A 22,404-nucleotide genomic window follows, 5' to 3' on the forward strand; every position below is an offset into this window, starting at 1 on the left:
TGTGAATGTATCCTGTACATTCACGGGGGGGGGGGGGGGGGACCTCCAGCTGTTGCAAAACTACAACTCCCAGCATGCACAGTCTATCAGTGCATGCTTGTAGTTATAGTTTTGCAACAGCTGGAGGCACACGGGTTGGGAAACACTGAGTTAGGAAACAGACAATGTTTCCCAACCAGTGTGCCACCAGTTGTTGCAAAACCACAACTCTCAGCATTCTCAAGCATGCTGGGAGTAGTAGTTGGCAACATCTTTAGAGCCAGATGTTGCCGAACTACAACTCCCAGCATGTTTGGAGTTGTAGTTTTGCAACATCTGGAGGACTACAGTTTGCAGACCACTAATACAGTGGTTCTCAATCTGTGCCCTTCCAGATGTTGCAAAACTACAACTCCCAGTATACCAAAACTGTCCAGGCATGCTGGGAGTTGTAGTTCTGCAACATCTGAAGGGCCAGATGTTACAGTACTACAACTCCCAGCATGCCTGGACAGTAAGGGCATGCTGAGGATGTGTAGTTTTGCAACATCTGGAAGGGCACAGTGGTCTCCAAACTGTGGACCTCCAGATGTTGCAAAACTGCAACTCCCAGCATGCCCAGACGCCAAGGGCTGTCTGGGCATGCTGGGAGTTGTAGTTTACAGGGTCCCAATACAGCAATGCATGTCGCTTTACGGCGACGTGCATTGCTGTAAAGGGCCCGGCCGCGGCTGAAGATCTACTCAGCTGTCGCCGCCGCCGCCATCTTCCTCGCCGGGATCCGGGTCTTCAGGGACGAGGTAAGTACCGGGGCCGGTCCCCAGCACTCCCCCGTCCCCCGCCGCGTCCTCCGGTCTTCCTCCCGTCCTCTCCGGACTTTCAGGGGCCGGGCAGGACGGGAGGAAGTAACCGCCCCCCCTTCTGCGATTGGTCGGTTAGTTAACCGACAGATCGCAGGGAATAGGAGGAGGTGGCAGGCTTGCCACCTCGCTCCTATACGTTAGCATGGTCCTGGCTGTCTGTGACAGCCGGGATCATGCGAAATTACCGGGCGGTCGGGTCCCAGAGACCCGATCAGCCCGGTATCGCCGCAGATCGCAAGGGCAATTTCCCTTGCGATTTGCGGCGATCGCCGACATGGGGGGCCTACATGGCCCCCCTCGGCGTTTGCCCTGGATGCCTGCTGAAGGATTTCAGCAGGCATCCAGTTCCGATCTCTGCCCGGCGCGCGGCAGAGACCGGAAAACGCCAGGGCGTATGGATACACCCTGGGTCCTTAAAGCCCAGGGTGTGAGGGCGTATCCATACGCCCTGGGTCCTTAAGAGGTTAATTGTGGTACGATTAAGGGTAATGAACACCTAAAATACTGTATGTCACATTTATTCTTTTTACCATGCCTGATATTCAAGAAAGAGCCCACCAACCCCTCCTGGTCAAAGTACGTCTTCCCATTACTCCTAGTTCCCACCATGTTAACAAACTAAAAAGAACAGACAACAGGTCCACTTATCGCCGTGCCCATCTCTCTTCATCCCTGCCTCCAAGATTGTCGGTAAACTGATTATTTTTTTGGCTGGCCATTACATATATGCGGTTACACTATGCTGTTCCTCATTTAGCCATTCCCCCTGAAGAAGCAAAGTGGGTAACGCACGTTAGGGTACTCCACAAAACTGGTCTCTATTATTTTTTCTTGTATTATGTATTTCACTTGTGACACTTTATCCATGTGTTGTATGGCAGCAGTGCTGATTGAAGTGGAAACATGTCCCGTGGTTGTGTCAAGGATGATCCCAGAGCTATCCCCAGGGAGAAGTCCTTACAATAGGTATACGCTTTTATTGCTAAGCTTATATAATTTCATCATTTCCTTATATTTGACTAATGTCTCAATGTGTCCGCTCCTTATTAGGACTAGATTTATGTTGTATCTCCTATGACTACTTGTATTGGGACTTGTGGAGGTTTTCTCTTGTGTTGCATATCTTTTTAAGTGTTTTTATGAAAGAGATGATGGGAGTAAATTAGTGGGAAAGAGGAAGGGAGAAATAATAGAAAAAGGGAAAGGAAGAGAGAATATAGGAAAGCAAAAAGAAGGGAAAGAAAAGGAATAGAGAAGAAAAGGGAGGGGAAGGAAGGAAATTAGGAAAGGAGGAAGGAAGGAAGGAAGGAAGGAAGGAAGGGAGGAAGGAAGGATGGAAGGAAGGAAGGAAAAAGTGATGGGGGGATGGAAAGGAAGAGAAAAAAAGAGAAAAATAGAAAAAGGATGAAAACAGAAGGAAAGAAAATGAAGAAAAGAAGAAAAAAAGAAATCAAGAAGGAAAGAAAGGAGAGAGTGAGGGAAGGAAGGAAGGAAATAAAGAAGAAGAAATGAGAGACAGAAAGAAGGTAAGCAAAAAAATAGAAAGAAGAAAGGTGAAAGAAAGGAAAAAAGAAAGAAGAGAAAAGAAAGAAGTAAGAAAGCAAGGGAAGTTTGGATGGAGGGAAAAGGGAGAGAAAGGAAGGAAGAAAGAAAGTATGGAAGTAAGTAGAGAATAGTGAAAGCAATAAAGGAACAGAAGAAAGAATGTAAAAGAAGTAAGGGAGAAGAAAAGATGGTGGGGAAAGGGGGGAGGAAGTAAAGTGTGAAAGAAAATGATGATCAGGGATGACTAGGAAACAGCCTCCCCTTGGGCACCATCACCCACCTCCTCAGCAGTGATATAGTCGGTGTAACTACATTATACCATAGAATGAAATAAAGATTCCCTACCATCACTGGTAGACATAAATTGTGGAGCTCTGCTGTAATGGAGAGGCTTAGTAGGAGAATTCCCTTAGTGTATTAACACTTCATTCTCACTGGAACAATGTATTATTTTCACAGATCAATGTAAGTATATGTTACAACAATGAGCTTAATCCACATTACTCCAAAGACCATGGATGTATGGGATAAACTCTGCATCCTATTTCACTTCCTGAGCTGACAGTTCTGGAGGAGTCCGCAGAGGCCATGAAAAGCGATATGTGGTGTCCCAGTACCGCATTTCATACGGTACTTATTTATCTATGGGTCCCCGTAGCCAGAGTCCCTAGGACTTAGTAATATCTGTTAGTCAGTCCGCCCCTAGTCGGCTCTATTATAGTGTATAGATTCCTAATTTATCCATAGAATAATGTATATGGTATTATTTCTGCATATAAATGGTTAATTACTTGTTTCCATGGTGTTGCAGGGCCTTCGGGTCATGTGATGCGTTCCAAGCCTCATTTTGGATGTGTTCCAGGCCTCACTTTGGTATCGCTAGCCTCATTTTGGGTTTTTGCAATGTATATAGATCCTGTGATGTAAGCAATCCCATGATACCATGTAAAGTGAGTGGCAGACGTTCGGACCAATCAAAATCGCCACGCCCCCTGCCCATATAAGGGAGCGGCGGCCATCTTATCGCTCTCTTTCTCCTGGCTCTTGATGAGAGAAGACCTACATCTCAGTAATCGCAGTGAGTTAGGCCTGAGCCTTGCGGCAACGACTGAATGATCTAAATTATAGAGTGTATCATCCCCTAAGCACTCTGCAGTATCACCGGACTCAATATTTCCCCTAAATCCGGACGGTTCTGCACATCATTCCCTAAATTCAGAGACTATAAGTTTCATGCAAGGTCCGCAACTTCTGCCAGTCGCTAAGCAACCTAAGAACTGTTATATGAGACTGTTACTACGCATTGGATATTGCAAGCACTGCAGTAAAGTTATTCAAGTTCAAGTTAAATCTACTTGTGGACCTTCAGTCATTTCATTGCACCTATCGCTTCTGGGAAGGGAGGCGATAGGCCGGAACATAGATTCAGCATACCAGCCCACACCCTGGCGTCACGAGTGACTGGGTTAATATTAACCCCTCATATACCAACATCATACCATCCCTACCATACACCCCCCAAGGGCTACCACAGATATATTACAAGAGACACTTCTGAGGGAACATAAGAAGATGTTGATTTAATGGGAACATACTCAAATTGGTGGTTATAGTGGTTAGAGATATAGCTTTGATATCATATATCCCAATGCAGATGGGCTTTCAGCTCACCACCAATGACTTCACATGTTTGTGTGTCTTATAAGGACCCTACATAGAACTTGCCAACATGATATAATATACTACTTTATATAATTATTTAATATAGTATCATTACATTGTAAAGAGGCCATTGTACTATGCACCACCACCTAAGGGGACTGTGAGCCCTCAAGCAGAGGAAACACTTCACGCGTTGTCTTCAGCTTCCATCTATACTAGTTGTGGGGGATTAGTTCCATAGAGCCAGGCAAATATGGGCAAACAGCAGTCAGAGAGAGTGACACCGAAGTAAAGTTTCAACAGGGCTTATTTTTTAGCATAACGAAAATAAAACCTTTACATTCAGGCACAAAATATAAAGTAAATCCTGCTTGTCCAAGCACTTACTGACATAAAGGTGGCTTACTACCTGCTATCCAACAAAATTGTAATCAACATGTGTTATACATGTAAAATGTTCCCTTTGAGGCTGTCAACCTCAAAACTCCATCTTCCATCAAAGGTTCAGGTTCCTCACAGCCTCAGCCTGAAGACTACACCTTGTTTTAAAGCCCAGTAACCAGCTGTCTTCAGCACCTGTGCTGATTGTGGGTCACACTGAAAACTCAAACTGGCCAGTAAGGGAATGAAAAGCCCCATTACCAACCTGCCTTTCATTCAATAAAAAAGGCTTGAAAAAATATTTTACCAAAGTCCTCATTAGCTATTGCCTGCTAGTAGTTTCCCATATATTACCTAGCTTTCCCCGATGATATGCACTTTCTGAAACCTGGTAGATACATATGAAGGGTACATTGGGGAAACATGGCGAATCCCAACCACCATTTCTGTTGCTGTTTCACACAGAATTAATTATTAAACTGTGTTACATAGAAATTGTTATTAACGTGGGCACCATACAGCAGTTCTGACATTGTCATAATACAAGTGATCACCACCAACTTATATGCCACTAAAATAATTGAATTATTTTTGATTCCATTACTTAAAATATTTGCCAAGATTTACTGTTACAAATGCACCATAATTCGGATGCATGTTATTGAGCAGGATGCGCTATGCAGATAAATATATAGATTTGTGGGGAAAGTTTTAGGATAACTTGTCATTTATTTATGAAAACTTCTGCTCATTCTGGGCTAAGTAGTCAAGTGGGTGGTTCTCTGACAACTATATGTGCACACACTTATACATAGATAGCTGTCAATCATTGAGTAGGACCACCCACATGACTACTTATCCTAGAATAAGAAGAGATTTACATAAATATTCTTCTAGAAAAGATTCAGGATAACTTGGTATTCACCTGAAGTTTTGTATAATGACACTTTAAACCTCTGCTTGTTCTTGACTCAGGATTCTAGTGGGTGGTCCTAATCACAAGACCTCGATACATACTCACACAGGGAAGGCTGTTAATCAATGATCAGGACCACCCACTGGACTCCTAAATTCAGAATAAGCAGATGTTTAATGCCCCCATTTTCAATACCTTTTTTATGTCACACGGACATGTCAAAAGTTTTAATCAGTCAGGGACTCAGTGTTAAGACTCCAACCGGTCACTGGATATAGATGAGTGAAGCACGCAGGAACACGCTTCACTCCCCGGCTGACCACATTCTCTGTCCATTTAATAATAATAATAATAATAATAATAATAATACTATTTATTTATTTAGCACCAATTTTGGGGATGCAAATAAAGACAAGTATCAGACATTAAAAGACGAGGACCCGGAGCTTACAGTCTATGAGAAATGGGGTTGAGACAAAAGGTGAAAAGTGCTTTATTGATACAATGGTCCAGCCATGTTTTATGAATAGGGAGGGTTACATAAAGGAGGGGAAACCAGTCACTAGTTAATCTCCTGATGTCTACTGTGCAAAGCACATAGGGGGAGACTGCCAAATATGGAGCTTTTGATATCTCCAAGGGTCATAGAGGCCACAAAAGGGGCAAAGTGATAGTAGTGGAGACCATTTATGAAATGTTACAGACCTGCACGAAAAGATGTGTCTTTTTAAAAAATTTAAATCAGTTTCTGTTGGGTATAAGTCTGAGGGTCCAGGGTATCTTGTTTCAGAGAACTGGTCCAGTTGCAAGAGACAGCCCCAATGCCATATAATGGAGCCTGTCCACTACAAATAGATGGAGAGGGAGAGAAGAGTGCTACTATGTGCCTTACCCAGCTATAGTATTATTATGATGATGATGATTATTATTATTATGTATTTTTATATTATTATTTAGTTATATAGCGCCCTTGGTTTAAGTACACTTTACATTTGATAAGGGATACAATACATAGCACAAACGTAGGTACAGAATAAATTGCATGTCTCATCAACACTTCTAAAAACTTTAAGCTATCCTGGAACCTTTTTTTTTTATTTTTATTTGTAACAAAATTATATAAGGCTGGGTTCACACTACGATTTTCAAATACGGTAACCGTATACGGTTTTCCACAAAAAAAACGTATATGACCGTATCCAAAACCGTATGCATAGAGAATGCATTATAAATGGTATTCCAAATGTTGCGTACGGTTGCATCCGTTTTGCCTTGGATACGGTTTTGCCGATTTTTCAACCGTAGGCAAAAACGCTGTCGACCACTTTTTTGCCTCCGGTTTGAAAACCGTATGCGAACTGTATGCGGTTCTTTTAACATTGTTGTCTATGAGAACCGTACACAAAATTTCAGAACATGGTTGCACGCGGTTTTTCTAATCCGTTTTTGAAGTTGACACATGCGCAGAAGGAATTTCAATAGAACAATAGTAACTTTATTATATTGCTTGAAAACTAATTCCAACAAAGAAGCAAAACCGTTGGCAAAAACGGATGCAAACGGATAGAACCGTACATACGTTTTGGAACCGTATACGGGGAAAAACCGTATTTGGAGTCATACGGTTGTATACGGTTGCATTTGGTTTTTGCCATACGTTTTTTAGTGGAAAACCGTATACGGTAACCATATTTGAAAAACGTAGTGTGAACCCAGCCTAACATGGTTATGCTCTCAGCATCAGACATCTGTGGTATAGTTTTTTTTTTTTTAATTTAGAAAAAATCCCTCCTCAATAAAAATTTTAATTAAGCTGCTTTTTTCATTTTTTTTCTAGGACACTGTAAAAAAACCGTATTTAGTATCGCTGCATATTTTTCCAAATTATTAAATTATTACAGTAGGCGCAAGAGAAGAAGAAAGAGACTGCAACTCTACTCCACGCTATATCTCAGGTATAGGTCACTGGCAGGAGTGGTGATAGTACGTAGGTATAGTGGTGCAAATGAAGCTGAGAAAATACAATGTTCAAACATGTAGCAAAGTAGAAAAATGAAGCTTCAGCACTCACCTAAGTAGATGCAATCCTTTTATTGCAACAACAGCATGTAGAACAGCTGGCCGGTGGTGGGGAGGGTGGAAGAGGGTGCCGCGCCCAGAGCAACTAGTTTCTAGGATAGAGGCAACTAGTTTCGCGGGTTAACCGCTTCTTCTGGCCTTACCTCGGTCTCCCAATGCGCACCTTTTACCTTTTACGACCAACAGTGTAAATGCCAAAAAAAAATCCAGATGCAGATTTTTGGTCAGATTACATCCCGTTAAAAAATGTCATAAAAAGTGGTCAATAAACCAGAACTACACAAAAGTGGAACCGTTAAAACCTACAGGTCATTGCGCAAAAATAAAATAAAAAATCCTAACACCACACCTTGGAAAAATATAAAAGTTATAGTTATAAAAGGAAATATTAACTATCCAAGGTTGGTATCATTGGAATCATACTGACCCATAGAATAAAGTTAGCATGTCAGTTTTACCATATTGTGAACTGCGCAAAATGTATTGACCCACAAAATTGTGCAATTTCTTTCTTTTTTTTTTTTTTACAGTTTTGTCCTACATATAATTTTTTTCTGCCTTGCTAATACATTGTCTGGAAGATGGTTTTCTACACCAAATCCTTTTGTTTTAAGAGAAGATAAGTCACCACCTGACAGCAGATTACTCCCCTTTCATGCACGCTTGGCCGAACTGAGCATGCATATGAAAGGGAGGTTGTGCAAATAATTCTTGGCCGAATTATGGTTTACCGAAAGCTATATGAAGTGTATGGCCGGCTTTAGGCTTCTCCATTGGGAACAGGGAGTGATGTATATGACTGGAATATATGGGGAAGTTATAAAAATGATGGTAAATTATATAAAAATGCTATCGTTTCATGGGGGCAGCACCAAGCTGCATATTACCCACTTGTAAAAACCATAAAAAATTCCGATTCCATCCTGCCAGGGCTCTGGTGCTTAGTGTGAGGCCCATTTCCAGTTCCCAATAGCCGTCTATGTGTGACTAATGTACGGAGTAGGATACCGCCATCCAACCACTTTATCCGCTGTTTATCATAGTTCCTTGTTGTCTGCAAATCCCTCCGGTGATATAGACATTTTTATTAGAGAATACATTGTTGAAAATGAAATTTCAGATGTGCTTGTGTCTGTGCATTGATTTTGTGTATTTATAATAACCCTGCGCTGCATATCTTGCTTTTTATCAAGAGGATAAAATGTCCCTTACATAGTGATCCCTGTTTTGTGGTAATGGATAAAATCTGTTTATGAGATGTCATTTATTCTGCAATAGACAGTAAATAAAAGCCATTTCAAGCTTTGGTTAAATCAAAGCTTGTTCAGGATTTCAGCAGATTTGCAAATTACCTTTGGGACCCTCTTTGTTTTTGCTCTTCTCTGACATTCTATTGACTGGATGTATTAAGGCCGCAAATCCTCTCAACTCTCTCGCCTTCCATGCGACTTTGCAAAGATTTAGACGAATAATGTTTCTCCCAGACCCGTTCTTCGCGCTAAAAAAAATAAATGTATCTATACATATGTCTGCTCACTTTCCTGACTATAAAGCAGTGTTTTCCAATCAGTGTGCCTCCAGCTATTACAAAACTACAACTCCCAGCAAGCCCGGACAGCTTTTGGCTGGGGCTTAGCGATAGCCCAGAAAAACGCTATTGCTATCCCCCCATATTTACCCCGGTACCCACCGCCACAGGGTGCCAACAGGCCCAGAGAATCTAAAATGGCTCTACTGGGCAATGGGCCTCCCCCACCCTGGTAATGTCAGGCTGTTGCTGCTTGGTTGGTATCTGGATGATTTGAAAATTAAGGGAAACCCTACGCTTTTCTTAAAAATAAACACATTTAAAGTTCCCGGTTCTCGGAATTTTCTAAATCAGTAAGATAGCAACCAAGCAGCCACTGCGTTACATCACTGGGGTGAGAAAGGACCATGGTTTTTGGCCCTCCCCAGCTCTCCTCAGAAGGGAAAAACACCTACAAAGTAATGGTGGCTGTATTCATGCACAGCTTTTTTAGTATGACTAAATAAAAAAAGCCTGTGTGTGAACACAACATTGCTTATCCATCCTGTACAGAGGCAGAGCTACAGAAGAATGGAGACACTGTACAGGAGCCAGGATGGGTAAGTGTACAACTGCTTAAACTATACAGTATACAGCAATCTATATAGATGACTGTATACTGTATAGCCCAGAAGGGGACAATGAGCGATGCTCATCATCGCTAGTCAACCCCTTTAGTGCTTGGCCCATGCAGAACACTCATCCCAGCAGTGGGAAACACTATCCAGGGATGTATAGACAAAGATAGATGTATACCTCCTGCGCAGCCAAGTACCAAAGTCACTGCTCTGAGCTCACCCGATACCGAACAGTTCAGAGTCTGGGCCTCAGTACGCTATACAGTGCCGCGCTAGGCAGTGCTGTATAGTGTACACGTTCAGCAGATAGGTGTCTTGCTTACGCCCAGCAAGTGTATTTGGGTCATCTGCAGCACAAATCTGTGAGCTGCAGGTGATCCAAAAGTCACGGTTTAAACATGAGCCGGCATTTATCAAGTGGAACAGCTGTGCCAGTGAAAATCATGGTCTGCAACCTTGTTGTAAACACAGAGTCACAGACCATGATCTCTCACAAATGTTCATTCTATTTATTGAAGATAATTCAAAACCTTTATCATCCAAAAGTAACTGCCCCCCAAACTTGTTGTGCCACCTTTGGCAGTGCCAACCACAATCAAACAATAACTAGTGATCAGTATTTTCCATTGCTGTTAAAAATAGTTCGTACAACCATCTTTGCTAAATTCTTTTGATTCTACTTAATGGTGTTTTATTTGAGACATTCAGAGGTGGACCTACTTGTTACTTTAGGTCTTCATAATGCTGCATAACCAACTCCACTTGAGCTTTTAGCCAGGAACATACAGGGAGACAGGATTTTCTGATCTATCCATATCCATATCTTCCAAAAAGGTTTATATTTGACTCATGCGAGTTATCACAAAACACATGTGGGGGCCGGCTTGATGTTTCCTGGCAAATACGAGACACACTTTTAGCTTTTGTGATCTTTTTGACCAGCAGTGATTTGTGTCATTTTTGCCCAGTGTCTTATCATGAGATCGTGTATATTGAACTTTAAGGGGTACTCCTCCCCTAGACACCTTATCCCCTAGCCAAAGGTCTCCCGGCGATCTCGGCTGCGGCACCCCAGACATCCTGTGCACGGAGCTAACTTCACTCTGTGCCGGGTGACTGGCAATGCGGTGCGGAGGCTCGTGACGTCACGCCTCGTAACGCCTGCTCATGACGTCACGATCATGCCCCTCAATGCAAGTCTATGCGAGGGGGCATGACGGCCATCACACCCCCTCCCATAGACTTGCATTGAGGGGGCATGGCTGTGACGTCACAAGCCTCCGGTGCTGCATCCGATGCTCTAAACAAATGCCTGGTGATGCAGGGAGATCACTGGGGTCCCCAGTGGCAGGACCCCCCATGATCAGACATCTTATCCCCTATCCTTTGGATAGGGGATAAGATGTCTAGGGGTAGAGTACCCCTTTAACTAAAGCAAGTAGCCTGTCCTCTAGATGTTCATCTTGGTTCTTTTGTGACCTCCTGGATGAGTTTTCTATTTGCCAGAAAACATTTAGGTGGTCCCCCACATGAGTTTTGTGATAAGATCCTAGAGATGTATGAGTCTAATATGGCACTTTTTTTTTTTTTAAAGATCTTGGCAAATCTGCCGTAAAGCTAACACAGCATTTGCCTATAAGAACATCAGACAAATATTCAGAAGTAGTGGTGGTCATTCATGGAATCATAAATTCCACTCCTGTGGATAGGAGATAAGTTAATTTTCGCTGGAGATCTCCTTTAAACTCAAGTGCAGTTAGTTATGCGGCATTACATAGACCTGAAGCAATGGGCATGTCCACCTCTGAGTGGCTCAAATGTGCCAGGTTCCCTTTATTTTTGCATACTGGCTCTCAGTGTGAAGTTGCTGAAGTCATAGAGTTGTGGCAATAGGGTTGAAACCTTTGTAGGCTGGTAGGTTTTAATAACATGTTGGTTTTTGAGACCTTCTAGCTGCTTCATATTGCCCAATAGCTTCTGATATTTTGATCCAACAGGTCTGGCAGTGATCATCACGCCTGAATGTGGCTAGTGAAAGGGATCTCAATTGTCCACTGACCTGGGTAAATTAGTAGCTAAGGGGGCAATTACTTTCTTACTTATAGCCTGGTAGGGCTGAACACTGTGTTTTGTGTTTCCTCAGGTTACAATTGTTCATTATTAAAAGGAGTTGGATAATCCGAAATGTTTAAGCGTGACAAATAAGCAAACATAGAAGAAAATGGGAAATCACTGTTGGCCGAGATGGGACATGGCTTCAACCAGTGATCTGCTGCTGTTTAGAAAGTGACTCAACTTTGTTCCTAAATTAAAGTGGTTTTGGAAGTGCTAACCAAATTGATGTCTTATTCTTATAAATTTCCATTAATGTTACAATGAAGAAGGTCCAACCCCTGTCATCCATGCCCCTGTGTTACTTTAAGGAGCCACAGTGTTTTATTAAACATTATGTCCTCTTTATTGTTTACCATGAGGGATACCATGAGTTAGATGTAATATTGAAATCCTATCCTGGGGACAGGTCATCAGTAGAATTTCCGTGCAGAATTCCGTAGAAGAATTCTATTGAAAATTTTGCCAAAATTTACCATACATTCACTTCAAAGGGATTCCGCTGTCCCATTCACACAGCGGAATTTCCGCTATGGGAAATTCCGCTTTCTGTATTTTGCAAAAATGTAAGATCAGATTATATTTTGCAGAATTCTGCAGTGAAATTCCATTGAAGTCAATGGAGCTTAAATTTCGGCAGAATTTTGTGTTCTGACAAAACAGAAATTCTTTAAAAAATTCTGCGCAAATTCTGCCATAATTTCAACCTTCGTGTAGAATTGCGGAAATTCCGCCATGTGGACATGGCCTAATCCTATACATAAAATTCGAAGTGTATATTATAGGTGGTCGTATTTGTTGATGCAAAATATCTCTTATTCTTGAAGCAGACACCAAGAGTCCCTCTGAGCAGCGTCAGCGCCATCACGTCTTAGACTTTTGTCATTCATATATATGGATATTACATTGTAAATCATATGCACAGTTGAAGCAGGGAGATAAGTGTCCCCTCTTTACTTTTATCTGCGCCTTATGCCGTATATCTCCACCTTTTGTGAGATGAATTAGTGGAGATGACAGCCCGGTGTAAGTTATCAAGCCATTTAACTCCAGCAAGTCCCCGTGTCAGACAGAAGAACAGGCGGCCGCGTGAGATGAACCTGCAGATTTCCATTTTCATTGAAACTTCAAGTGCCTAGTAGTCCAGAAGCTTTATTTAACAAGTGACCTCTGGCCTGGCCTGTCATACCAATTGCCTGGAGTTGATGGCCACTGGGAATCGATGGCCAGCGTGAAGGTCACTAGGCAGGAAAAACTGCGGCTATCAAAGTGTCACTTTCAATGAAGTATGGCAAGCTGGCAGAAGAACAAGCTATTGAGGCGCCTTCCTTGGATAAGTCCTTTTAAATAACTGTTTTCATTGAAATGCAATCATTTTCGGGGGGTAGACACCAAAAAAAAAAAAAAATGTTTCCCTCATTCCGAAGAAAGATTTGTTACCCTCTTCTAGAGTTGTGAGGAACACAAAAGCAAGAAGTGGCCATATTGGAAACCACTCGCCACTTACCATATACATGCTGCAAATTAACACCTATCGGTAAGCGGCAAAGGAAAATGTTATATCGGTGCAAATTATTGTTTGTGGCTACTAGATGTGCCATAGCCACCCAACAGACCTTGACGTAACAGTATGTCCAGGGCCGTGGGCAATTGAGGAATCTTCTGATATTATGACGTCAAGGTGACCACGAGGATGACCATCGATGGCCACCGAGAGAAAAGACTCTGATACCCCACTGCCACAATCCGACTTGTGCCCCCTTCTACTCACCATCACCAATCACATGAATGCTAGCGCTGGCATACTATCTTTTTTGCCTTATTGATATGTCCTAGCACAGTGGTTCCCAACCAGGGTGCCTCCAGCTGTTACAAAACTAAAGCTCCCTAATCTAACAGGTATGCTTTACAGACTTTTCTAGGTTTTGTAAATTACTGTGGATATTTTTTGTTATTATCGTTTTTCTGTTATAGTGCCATCAAGTATGCCTATACATTTGGCTCAATTTCCAGCTGGTGATGTAGAAAATTCCAGAGGAAAATTGATGATCGAACTGGTCCCATTTATTTGAATGGGACATTTTATAATTATCCGGTGCCTCAATTAGGATGCTGGATTGCCATACAAACTGGACGAGGGAACGCATCTTGCACTGTTCCCCCATCTGGCCTGCAGAGATATCTGGGTGCTGGACCCATAGACAACTCATGCACACTGCAGTTGTGGCCGGAGCACCTGACTTATGTGACAGCATAGAGCCGACTGGTGTGCAATGCGCCACATTTTTCCTAAGGCATGCGCCAAATTAGTAAATCTGGTGAAATAAAAGCACAGTCAGGTAAAATCCAAAAAGGGGGAGAAAAAAAAAACAACCTATACAAATAGTAAATCTGGGCCACTGTCAGAAAGTGTTGGAATACACCGCCCACCCAGTTTCTTTGAGTCTTTGTACATTGAAAATAAACTAAAGTGATTTGATTCACGATTTTGAAAAATATACATTGTACAAGAAACATTCATATGTAAGATGATAATGAACCCCATCACTGGCCAGTAGTAGACAAGGAAAAACGTTATGTGAATCTGGTCTGCTGTGTGTCAAACTCCCCCCTAAGGCTATGTTCACACACCATTTCTTTAAGATTTAAACGGCTAAAAAAAAATGTACGCGAACATTAAAAAAACGGCCGAACATGTGGCTCAAGAAAAAAAAAAATGTGCGCCTTAATGTGTTTTTTTTTTTTTTTTTGCCCACTAACAGAGACAGTGTAGGATAATGGGTCATAATCGCTAAATAAAACTGTATTTACATGACACCTAAGGCAACACTAACCCCTAAGATCTCCGTGACCGACATGTATTTTATTCTTACCAGCAAATAAAAATGTCAAAAAAATGATTTTACTAGCTCAATATCTTTCCACCGAATAAATGATTATTATTATTATTACTATGTTTAATTAATAACTAAATAAAAAAATAAGCTAAAGAAAAATATCTGCACGCTATTAGAATAGAACATAAAGTTTTTCATTTAAAAATCGTTTTGTTTTCTAATATTAGTAAAAAATGAAAAATCAGTAGTAAATAAATAAATAAATGACTAATTAAATAAATAAACAAATAAATAAATAAACTAAATAAATAAAATAGTTAAATAATAATAATAGATAAATAAATAAAGTTAATTAAATAAGTGAATGAATGATTGAATAAAATAAAAATAATATCAATAAATAAATACATAAATAAGTAAACATAGATAAATAAATAACTGTCTCCTATTTGACTACTGGGGCCCTATAACCAGTTAATGTGGTTGCAATAAAAGGAGCTGAAAGTGAGGGAGTAATTAAGTGGCTGACGTACAGAAGTAACCGATTGAAGAGATTGACTAAATTGCCCATTCATTAGCGGCTCGGCATGAGAGAAGAATCACAAATAGACAACAGAGCCTGCAGTAATTCAATCTAACCTTGTACTTACAGAAGACAATAAGATAATGAACAGAAAAATTACCCGGCACATATTGCATTTTGTAGCAGGGGGGTGGAGTGTCGGAGAGGGGTGTCATTGGGAGAGGATTGGCACATGCAATGTTAATGGCCCCGCTCAAGCTGAGCAAACATTTCCACAACACAATCATAGTTTTCACTTCAAGGGCCTCTGGGGAGGTGAGATGAGGCAAGATCGTGAAGGGAAAAAAATGTAATTTATAACGCGTCTGCGGAATAGAATTTATCATTGGATCTGCTCACCGATGCTCAATTGATATGTACTTGATTTCAAACAACAGCCCCCAGGCGTCCGCAGGGACCATTTTTTAGTATTTTACGCTTGGATATATCTGTTTAACTCGCCATTTACCAGAACAATGGCTGATGACAGCGTGAACAAGTTACTCTAGAAAAAAAAAAAAGCATAAAAAAAATTTGCAGAGACCGTCAATGAATCAAGGGGAAATACTGCAATCTTTAATAAATATCGTATACAATATTTCTAAGATTTAAATACTTTCATTTTATTTTCATTTATTACATTTTTTTTTTTTAAATTGATTTTTAGGAGGTTTAAATTAGTTCAAGCAAAAACTGTATAATATGTTTTTTTCAATGCTATTCCTTCTGTATGGGTAAAAGTTTGGATGTCATCACTAAAATGTAATTGTCATCAATCTGGTGGATAATAAAATATGATATGGTCGGACACATCTTGTGAGTTTAAAATACTTGGCTCAAAAAAATTATATATTAAAATAAAGAGAGAGAGAGAGAGAGAACTGCACCCAGATAGAAATGCAAAACTCAGCATGTCTCTGGCAGGTATGTAAGTGATTTTGATGCCCTATATAAAATGCTCTCAGAGGCTATTTTTGGATAGTGTTTCTCAAGGTAAGAGATCGCTGACTGCTAGACGTGCCTCTGTGACACATTCAAAGGCATTTTGCACAGTTGACGGGCTTTGAGAGGAAGCACACCATTGGATTCAGAAAAGCAGGATAGTAGTTTTTACGAATTTTCCACCATCTAGGCCGTTCTAACCAGGCTGTTAGGAACTGCCCAGAAAGACGTCTAGTAAAAGATGGTTTGATTTGCCGACAAGCACAAGCAACTCCCACAGTTTCTAAATCCCCAATCCAGATATAGTTGTCCCCTTCATTACACACCCCTGTGTTTTCTTTACACAACCCTGTCTCTTCATTACACACCCCTGTCTCTTCTTTACACACCCCAGTCTCTTCATTACACACCCCTGTCTCTTCTTTACACACCCCTGTCTCTTCATTACACACCTCTGTCTCTTCTTTACACACCCCTGACTATTCATTGCAGCCCCTGTCTCTTTATGACACACCTCAGTCTTTTCATTACTGTTACACCTTGCGCTCCAGCCACTTCTCCTGGCCGTGAGCGCACTGTCCCCCTCTTCACTGCTGCCGGTAGGGCTGGGATTCGCATCGCGGGACGCTCCCGCATGTGAATCCCAGCCCGTCACTTACCACGCTCCTTTGCTGCTTCTTCCTCTGCCGCTCAGCTCTGGTGCATGTGTCGGAACTCTGAAATTTAAAGGGTCAGTAGGCCCATAATTATGTGAAACACCTGACACTATTCTATAAGTCCCTGCACCTCCCACTCTTCCCTGCCGGATCTTCAGTGCCCTTTGCCTGAGATTAAGCATTCCATACTGTCGGTTTGCCTTGCCCTTGCTCTGACCTCTCAGCTACGTTATTTGACTACGCACATTTGCCGCCTGCCTTGACCTTCTGCAGGTGGCAAACGTGCGTAGTCAAATAACGTAGCTGAACGTCCGACTACGGCTCTGCCTCATCCTACTGTACTTCGCCTCGCCAAGCTACCTGTGTAGTCGAGCTGTATCGGGGGTAGCGACCTGGGTGTCGCCTGCTGCAGCAAATTCAACGTGGCTTGCGGCGGGCTCTGAAGAAGTCCAGTGGCACCTTAGACTCCGCTCCCCAATATGGCCCGTGTCATGAGCCACTCAGGTCAGTGGATCCACATCCAGCATCGTTACTGCAAGATCCGTCCATGGATCCCGCTGGGGTACCTCTGCCCGAGAATCTGGATCTCGCCACCATAGTGGCTCTTCAGACACAGCAGTTGGCCTAGCAGGCGCAGCAGTTAAACCAGTCCGCCATGATGCAGCAGCTGCTTACTGCCAAGCAACAACCGCAGCAGCCACAGACTCCTCCTGCTCCAGTAATGCCTCCCGCTCCAGCAGTCACCATGGGATCCAAGCTCCGTTTGTCTCTTCCCAAGAAGTATGAAGGGCATCCCAAGTCCTGCCATAGATTCGTGGCTCAGTGCTCCATGCGCATAGAGCTTATGGCGGAACAGTTCCCTACAGAACTAGTGAAGGTGGCCTTTGTTGTCAGTCTGTTAACTGGAAGGGCTCTGGTCTGGGCAACTCCGTTATGGGATCGCAGTGACCCACTTACAGCCAGCCTTCAGGCTTTCCTGTTTTCGAGAACCTTCTCGAGCTTCTTCTGCTGAAACGGCCTTGTTGAGCCTTTCTCAGAGTAACTCCTCTGTGGGTAAATATGCCATCCGATTCCGTACCCTTGCTTCAGAGTTATTCTGGAATAATGAAGCTCTTTGTGTCACTTTCAAAAGAGGACTTTCTAGCCATATTAAAGCTGTCCTTGCTGCCCGGTAATTGCCATCTACCTTAAATGATCTTATACAGCTGGCCTCCCGCATTGATGTCCGTTTCTCTGAGTGACATGAGGAACAACATCAAGAAAGGGAGTCTGCATGACCTCGTTGCTTTCCTCGTCTGGCACCAGTCTTCCAGCAACCACCGCAACCTTCTACGTTGCCTCCCGCAGTGGAAGCTATGCAGGTGGATCGGTCTCGCCTGACTCTGCAGGAAAGAACTTGCCGACGAGCTGAGAATCTATGTCTCTACTGCCCCAGTGCAGATCATTTCCTCAAAGATTGTCCTGTACATCCACAGTCACAGGGAAACGCTGGAGAGGCCTCCCTAGGTGTGAACACCACCTCTCCACGCTTGAATTTGTCGGTCCAGCTTTCTCTACACACCAAAGAGAATATTTCCGTTCTTGCCTTCCTGGATTCTGCTTCCACAGGAAATTTTATTGATGCCTCCATAGTACATAGGTATCATCTGCTGGTGTCTCGCGTTTTGAAGCCCTTGTACATCTCTACAGTTAACAGAGAAAATCTGGACTGTACCGTGCTATACCGCACAGAACCGATATCAATGCAGGTCGGAGTCTTGCATAAGGAGAACTTGTCCTTCCATGTACTTCTTCACTGTACCTCTCCTCTCCTGCTTGGCCTTCCTTGGTTGCAACTCCATGCCCCACAAGCTGGATTGGAAAACTGGAGAAGTTCTCCATTGGGGACCTTATTGCAGCGGTCACTGCATTCAAACTCTCCTCTGCCTGGTTTGCCTTCGTTTCTTCAGGACTATGTTGATGTCTTCATTGAGAAACAAGCTGAAGTATTGCCCCCTCATCATCCCTATGATTGTTTTATAGACTTATTGTCCGGGACCACTCCTCCTCGGGGAAGAATTTACCCTCTGCCTATTCCTAAAACTCAGGACATGTCTAAATATATTCAAGAAAATATTCAAAAAGGCTTTATTAGGAAGTCATCTTCCCCTGCCGGAGCCAGATTCTTCTTTGTAGAGAGAAAAGACGGTTCTCTGCAACCCTGCATTGACTATCGTGGACTGAATAAAATCACAGTAAAGAACCGCTACCCTCTTCCCTTGATCTCTGAGTTATTTGACCGTCTCCATGGGGCGAGGATCTTCTTCAAACTAGACCTTCAAGGTGCCTATAACCTGATTCGCATAAGAGAAGGTGAAGAATGGAAGACTGCATTTAATACTCGAGATGGACATTTTTGAGTATCTCGTGATGCCGTTCGGACTATGTAATGCTCCAGCAGTCTTCCAGGAGTTAATTAATGATATCTTTCGTGACCTCTTATACACTTGTGTCGTGGTCTATTTAGACGGTATACTCATCTACTCGCCCAATCTTCAGACTCCTCGTTCCCACATCCGCAAGGTCTTACGTCTTTGTGACAACCATCTTTACACTAAACCTGAGAAGTGTGTTTTCGAAAAAGTCCAGTCTTCCTTTTCTGGGTTACATTGTTACTAGTCAAGGTCTACAGATGGATCCTAACAAGTTGTCAGCTGTACTGGACTTGCCACGACCTACCGACTTAAAAGCTATTCAGTGTTTTCTTGGTTTTGTCAATTACTGTCAGCAATTTATTCTGCATTACTCCACCTTGGTAGTACCCATTGTCTCTCTCACCAAGAAGCCTTCTAATCCCAAGGTCTGGACTCCAGAGTCTGAAGATGCTTTTAAACAGGTAAAGTCCACCTTCGCTTCGGCTCCGGTCCTGTCTAGACCCGACTCTGGCAAGCCTTTTCTTTTGGAGGTGGATGTAGCTTTGGTTGGAGCAGGAGCTGTCTTAACGCAAAAGTCCTCTAAGGGAAGAATTGTAACCTGTGGCTTTTTCTCTAAAACCTTCTCTCCCGTGGAGAAAAACAATTCTGACCACAAGAACTTTATCTTTAGACATGCCATCGTCTCAACCCCCGGCAGGCCCGATGGTCTCCGTTCTTCTCTAGATTTGACTTTTACATCCACTTCTGTCCTGCAAAGAAGAATCTTCGAGCTAACGCTCTTTCCAGGTCTTCTGATGTGCAAGACCGAGCATCTCCTCCTCAGAATATTATTCCTCCTGAGCGTCTTATCCCCCCAGCAAATCTTCTGCACCTGCCTCCTGGAAAGACTTATGTGTCTCCCCATTTAAGACTCCGAATCTTGAAATGGAGCCATTCCTCTCTTCTGGCTGGTCATTCTGGAACTCGTAAGTCCTTACAGCTCATCTCCAGACAATATTGGTGGCCTAGTTTAAGACAGGATGTCGTTGATTTTGTCCGTTCCTGTTCGGTCTGTGCCCGGGATAAGACCCCTCGTTCTAAACCTGCAGGTCTTCTACAGCCTTTGCCTGTTCCAGAGCTTCCCTGGACTGATATTGCTATGGACTTCATTACTGACCTTCCATCTTCCGGAGGCAATACTGTCGTTTGGGTGGTAGTGGACCGATTTTCTAAAATGGCTCATTTTGTGCCGCTGCCTGGACTTCCGTCTGCACCTCAGATTGCTAAACTGTTCCTTTGCCACATCTTCCGTTTGCATGGTTTGCCCTCACATATTGTATCCAACCGTGGAGTCCAGTTCATCTCTAAGTTCTGGCGGGCCCTCTGCTCACATCTCCAAGTCAAGCTGGACTTTCCCTCAGCCTACCACCCTCAATCCAATGGACAGGTTGAGAGGGTGAATTAGGTCTTAGGAGACTATCTTCACCATTTCATTTCTGCTCGTCAAGACGACTGGGTCGATTTACTTCCTTGGGCAGAGTTCTCATACAATCATAAGAATTCTGAATCTACTGGAACTTCACCTTTCTTCATAGTTTATGGACTTCATCCTCTTCTTTCTCTTCCTTTATCCTCTTCTTCCGGAGTTCCTGCGGTTGATGAGCAAGTACGGAACTCCGAATTCCTTCCATGTCTCCCTCTTAAAATCTGTCATTCACAACCATTTCTCCTACTCCCATCTCTGGTACCTCTGATGTTTATGTTGTAAAACAGATTTTGAACTCCAAGTTTATCAGAGGAAAACGCTTTTATCTTGTGGATTGGGGAGGATTTGGTCCGAAGGAGAGATCTGGAAGCCTGAAGAAAATATCCTGGACCGTGATCTACTCTCAATTTCTGAGACCAAAGGGGGGGGTGTATTGTTACACCTTGCTCCCCTGGCCATGAGCACACTGTCCCCCTCTCCCCTGCTGCCGATGGGGCTGGGATTCGCATTGCGGGATGCACCCGCATGCGAATCCCAGCCCGTCACTTACCATGCTCCTCTGCTGCTTTGTCTTTTGCCTCTCAGCTCCGGCGCGCACATCCCCGTCTCCTAGGGCGCGAGCGCTGGAGCCTTGAAATTTATAGGGCCAGTATGCCCATAACTATGTGAAACACCTGACACTATTCTATAAGTCCCTGCACCTCCCACTCTTCCCTGCCGGATCTTCAGTGCCCTTTGCCTGAGATTAAGCATTCCATACTGTCGGTTTGCCTTGCCCTTGCTCTGACCTCTCAGCTACGTTATTTGACTACGCACCTTTGCCGGCTGCCTTGACCTTCTGCTAAGTCCGACTACGCCTCTGCCTCATCCTACTGTATTTCGCCTCTCCCAGCAACCTGTGTGGTCAAGTCGAATTGGGGGTAGCGACCTGGGTGTCGCCTGCCGCAGCAAATCCATTCTGCCTTGTGGCGGGCTCTGTTGAAGACCAGCGGCACCTTAGACTCCGCTCCCTGATAAGGTCCTTGTCATCAGCCACTCAGGTCAGTGGATCCACATCCAGCATTGTTACACTTACACAACCCTGTCTCTTCATTACAGCCTTCTGTCTCTTTATTACACACCTCAGTCTCTTCATTACACACCCCTCTCTCTTCATTACACAACACTAGGAAAATTTCCAGGCGCTTAGTCGAAGGAAGTTTGGTGTTGTGGTGCCCATAACATGTCCTGCCATAGACAGCCAGCCACAATCACCTTAATTTGCAGTGGTGACATAAATAAGTAACCTGGACTGATACAGACTGGAACAGTGTCATCTTTACCGACGAATCCAGGTTCAGTTGGAGATGCAACGATGAATAGATAGTATGAGTCGGCACTCATTCCTTGTGGCGCTCACGGACAAATCATAGAACAAAGAAAATAAAGGGGTCCCAACACTCATGTAATGCTTTAAGCACTATTGTGTTTATTCATAAAGCATCTGTAAGGTAAAGTTGCGACACTGTGTGTCGTAACTTTACCTTAAAGATGCTTTATGAATAAACACAGAGGCACTTGAAGCATAATGTGAGTGTCGGGACCCCTTTATTTTCTTTGCAGATCCAATGATGGTCTGGTTGGAGTATGGAGGCCTCCTGGTGAGAGCTTCAATCCTGCCTTTGCTGTTGAGCAACCCACTGCTCCAACTGCTGGTGTGATGATCCGGGGAGCCATTGCATATGACTTCTGGTCAGCCCTAGTAGTAATAGGGAAAGCACGAATAGCAAAATGTGCAGGACATCCTGCGGCCACATGTGTTGTCTCTCATGCTTGTCCACACACAGCAAGGGTTTCCCAATGTCTC

General features: G+C 43.2%; 1 long non-coding RNA gene across 1 annotated transcript in view; it reads right to left on the minus strand.

Annotated features, from left to right (window-relative positions):
* LOC130294181 (uncharacterized) overlaps nucleotides 1-22,404 on the minus strand; it is a 78,754-nt gene that overhangs the window by 55,305 nt on the left and 1,045 nt on the right. Inside the window, exon 2 of the long non-coding RNA XR_008848421.1 lies at nucleotides 15,442-15,586. This is a non-coding gene — a long non-coding RNA (uncharacterized LOC130294181). The remainder of the gene's footprint in view (nucleotides 1-15,441; nucleotides 15,587-22,404) is intronic.

Source organism: Hyla sarda, chromosome 1 (genome assembly GCF_029499605.1).
Source record: "Hyla sarda isolate aHylSar1 chromosome 1, aHylSar1.hap1, whole genome shotgun sequence".
In the NCBI taxonomy this organism is placed as follows: Eukaryota; Metazoa; Chordata; class Amphibia; order Anura; family Hylidae; genus Hyla; species Hyla sarda.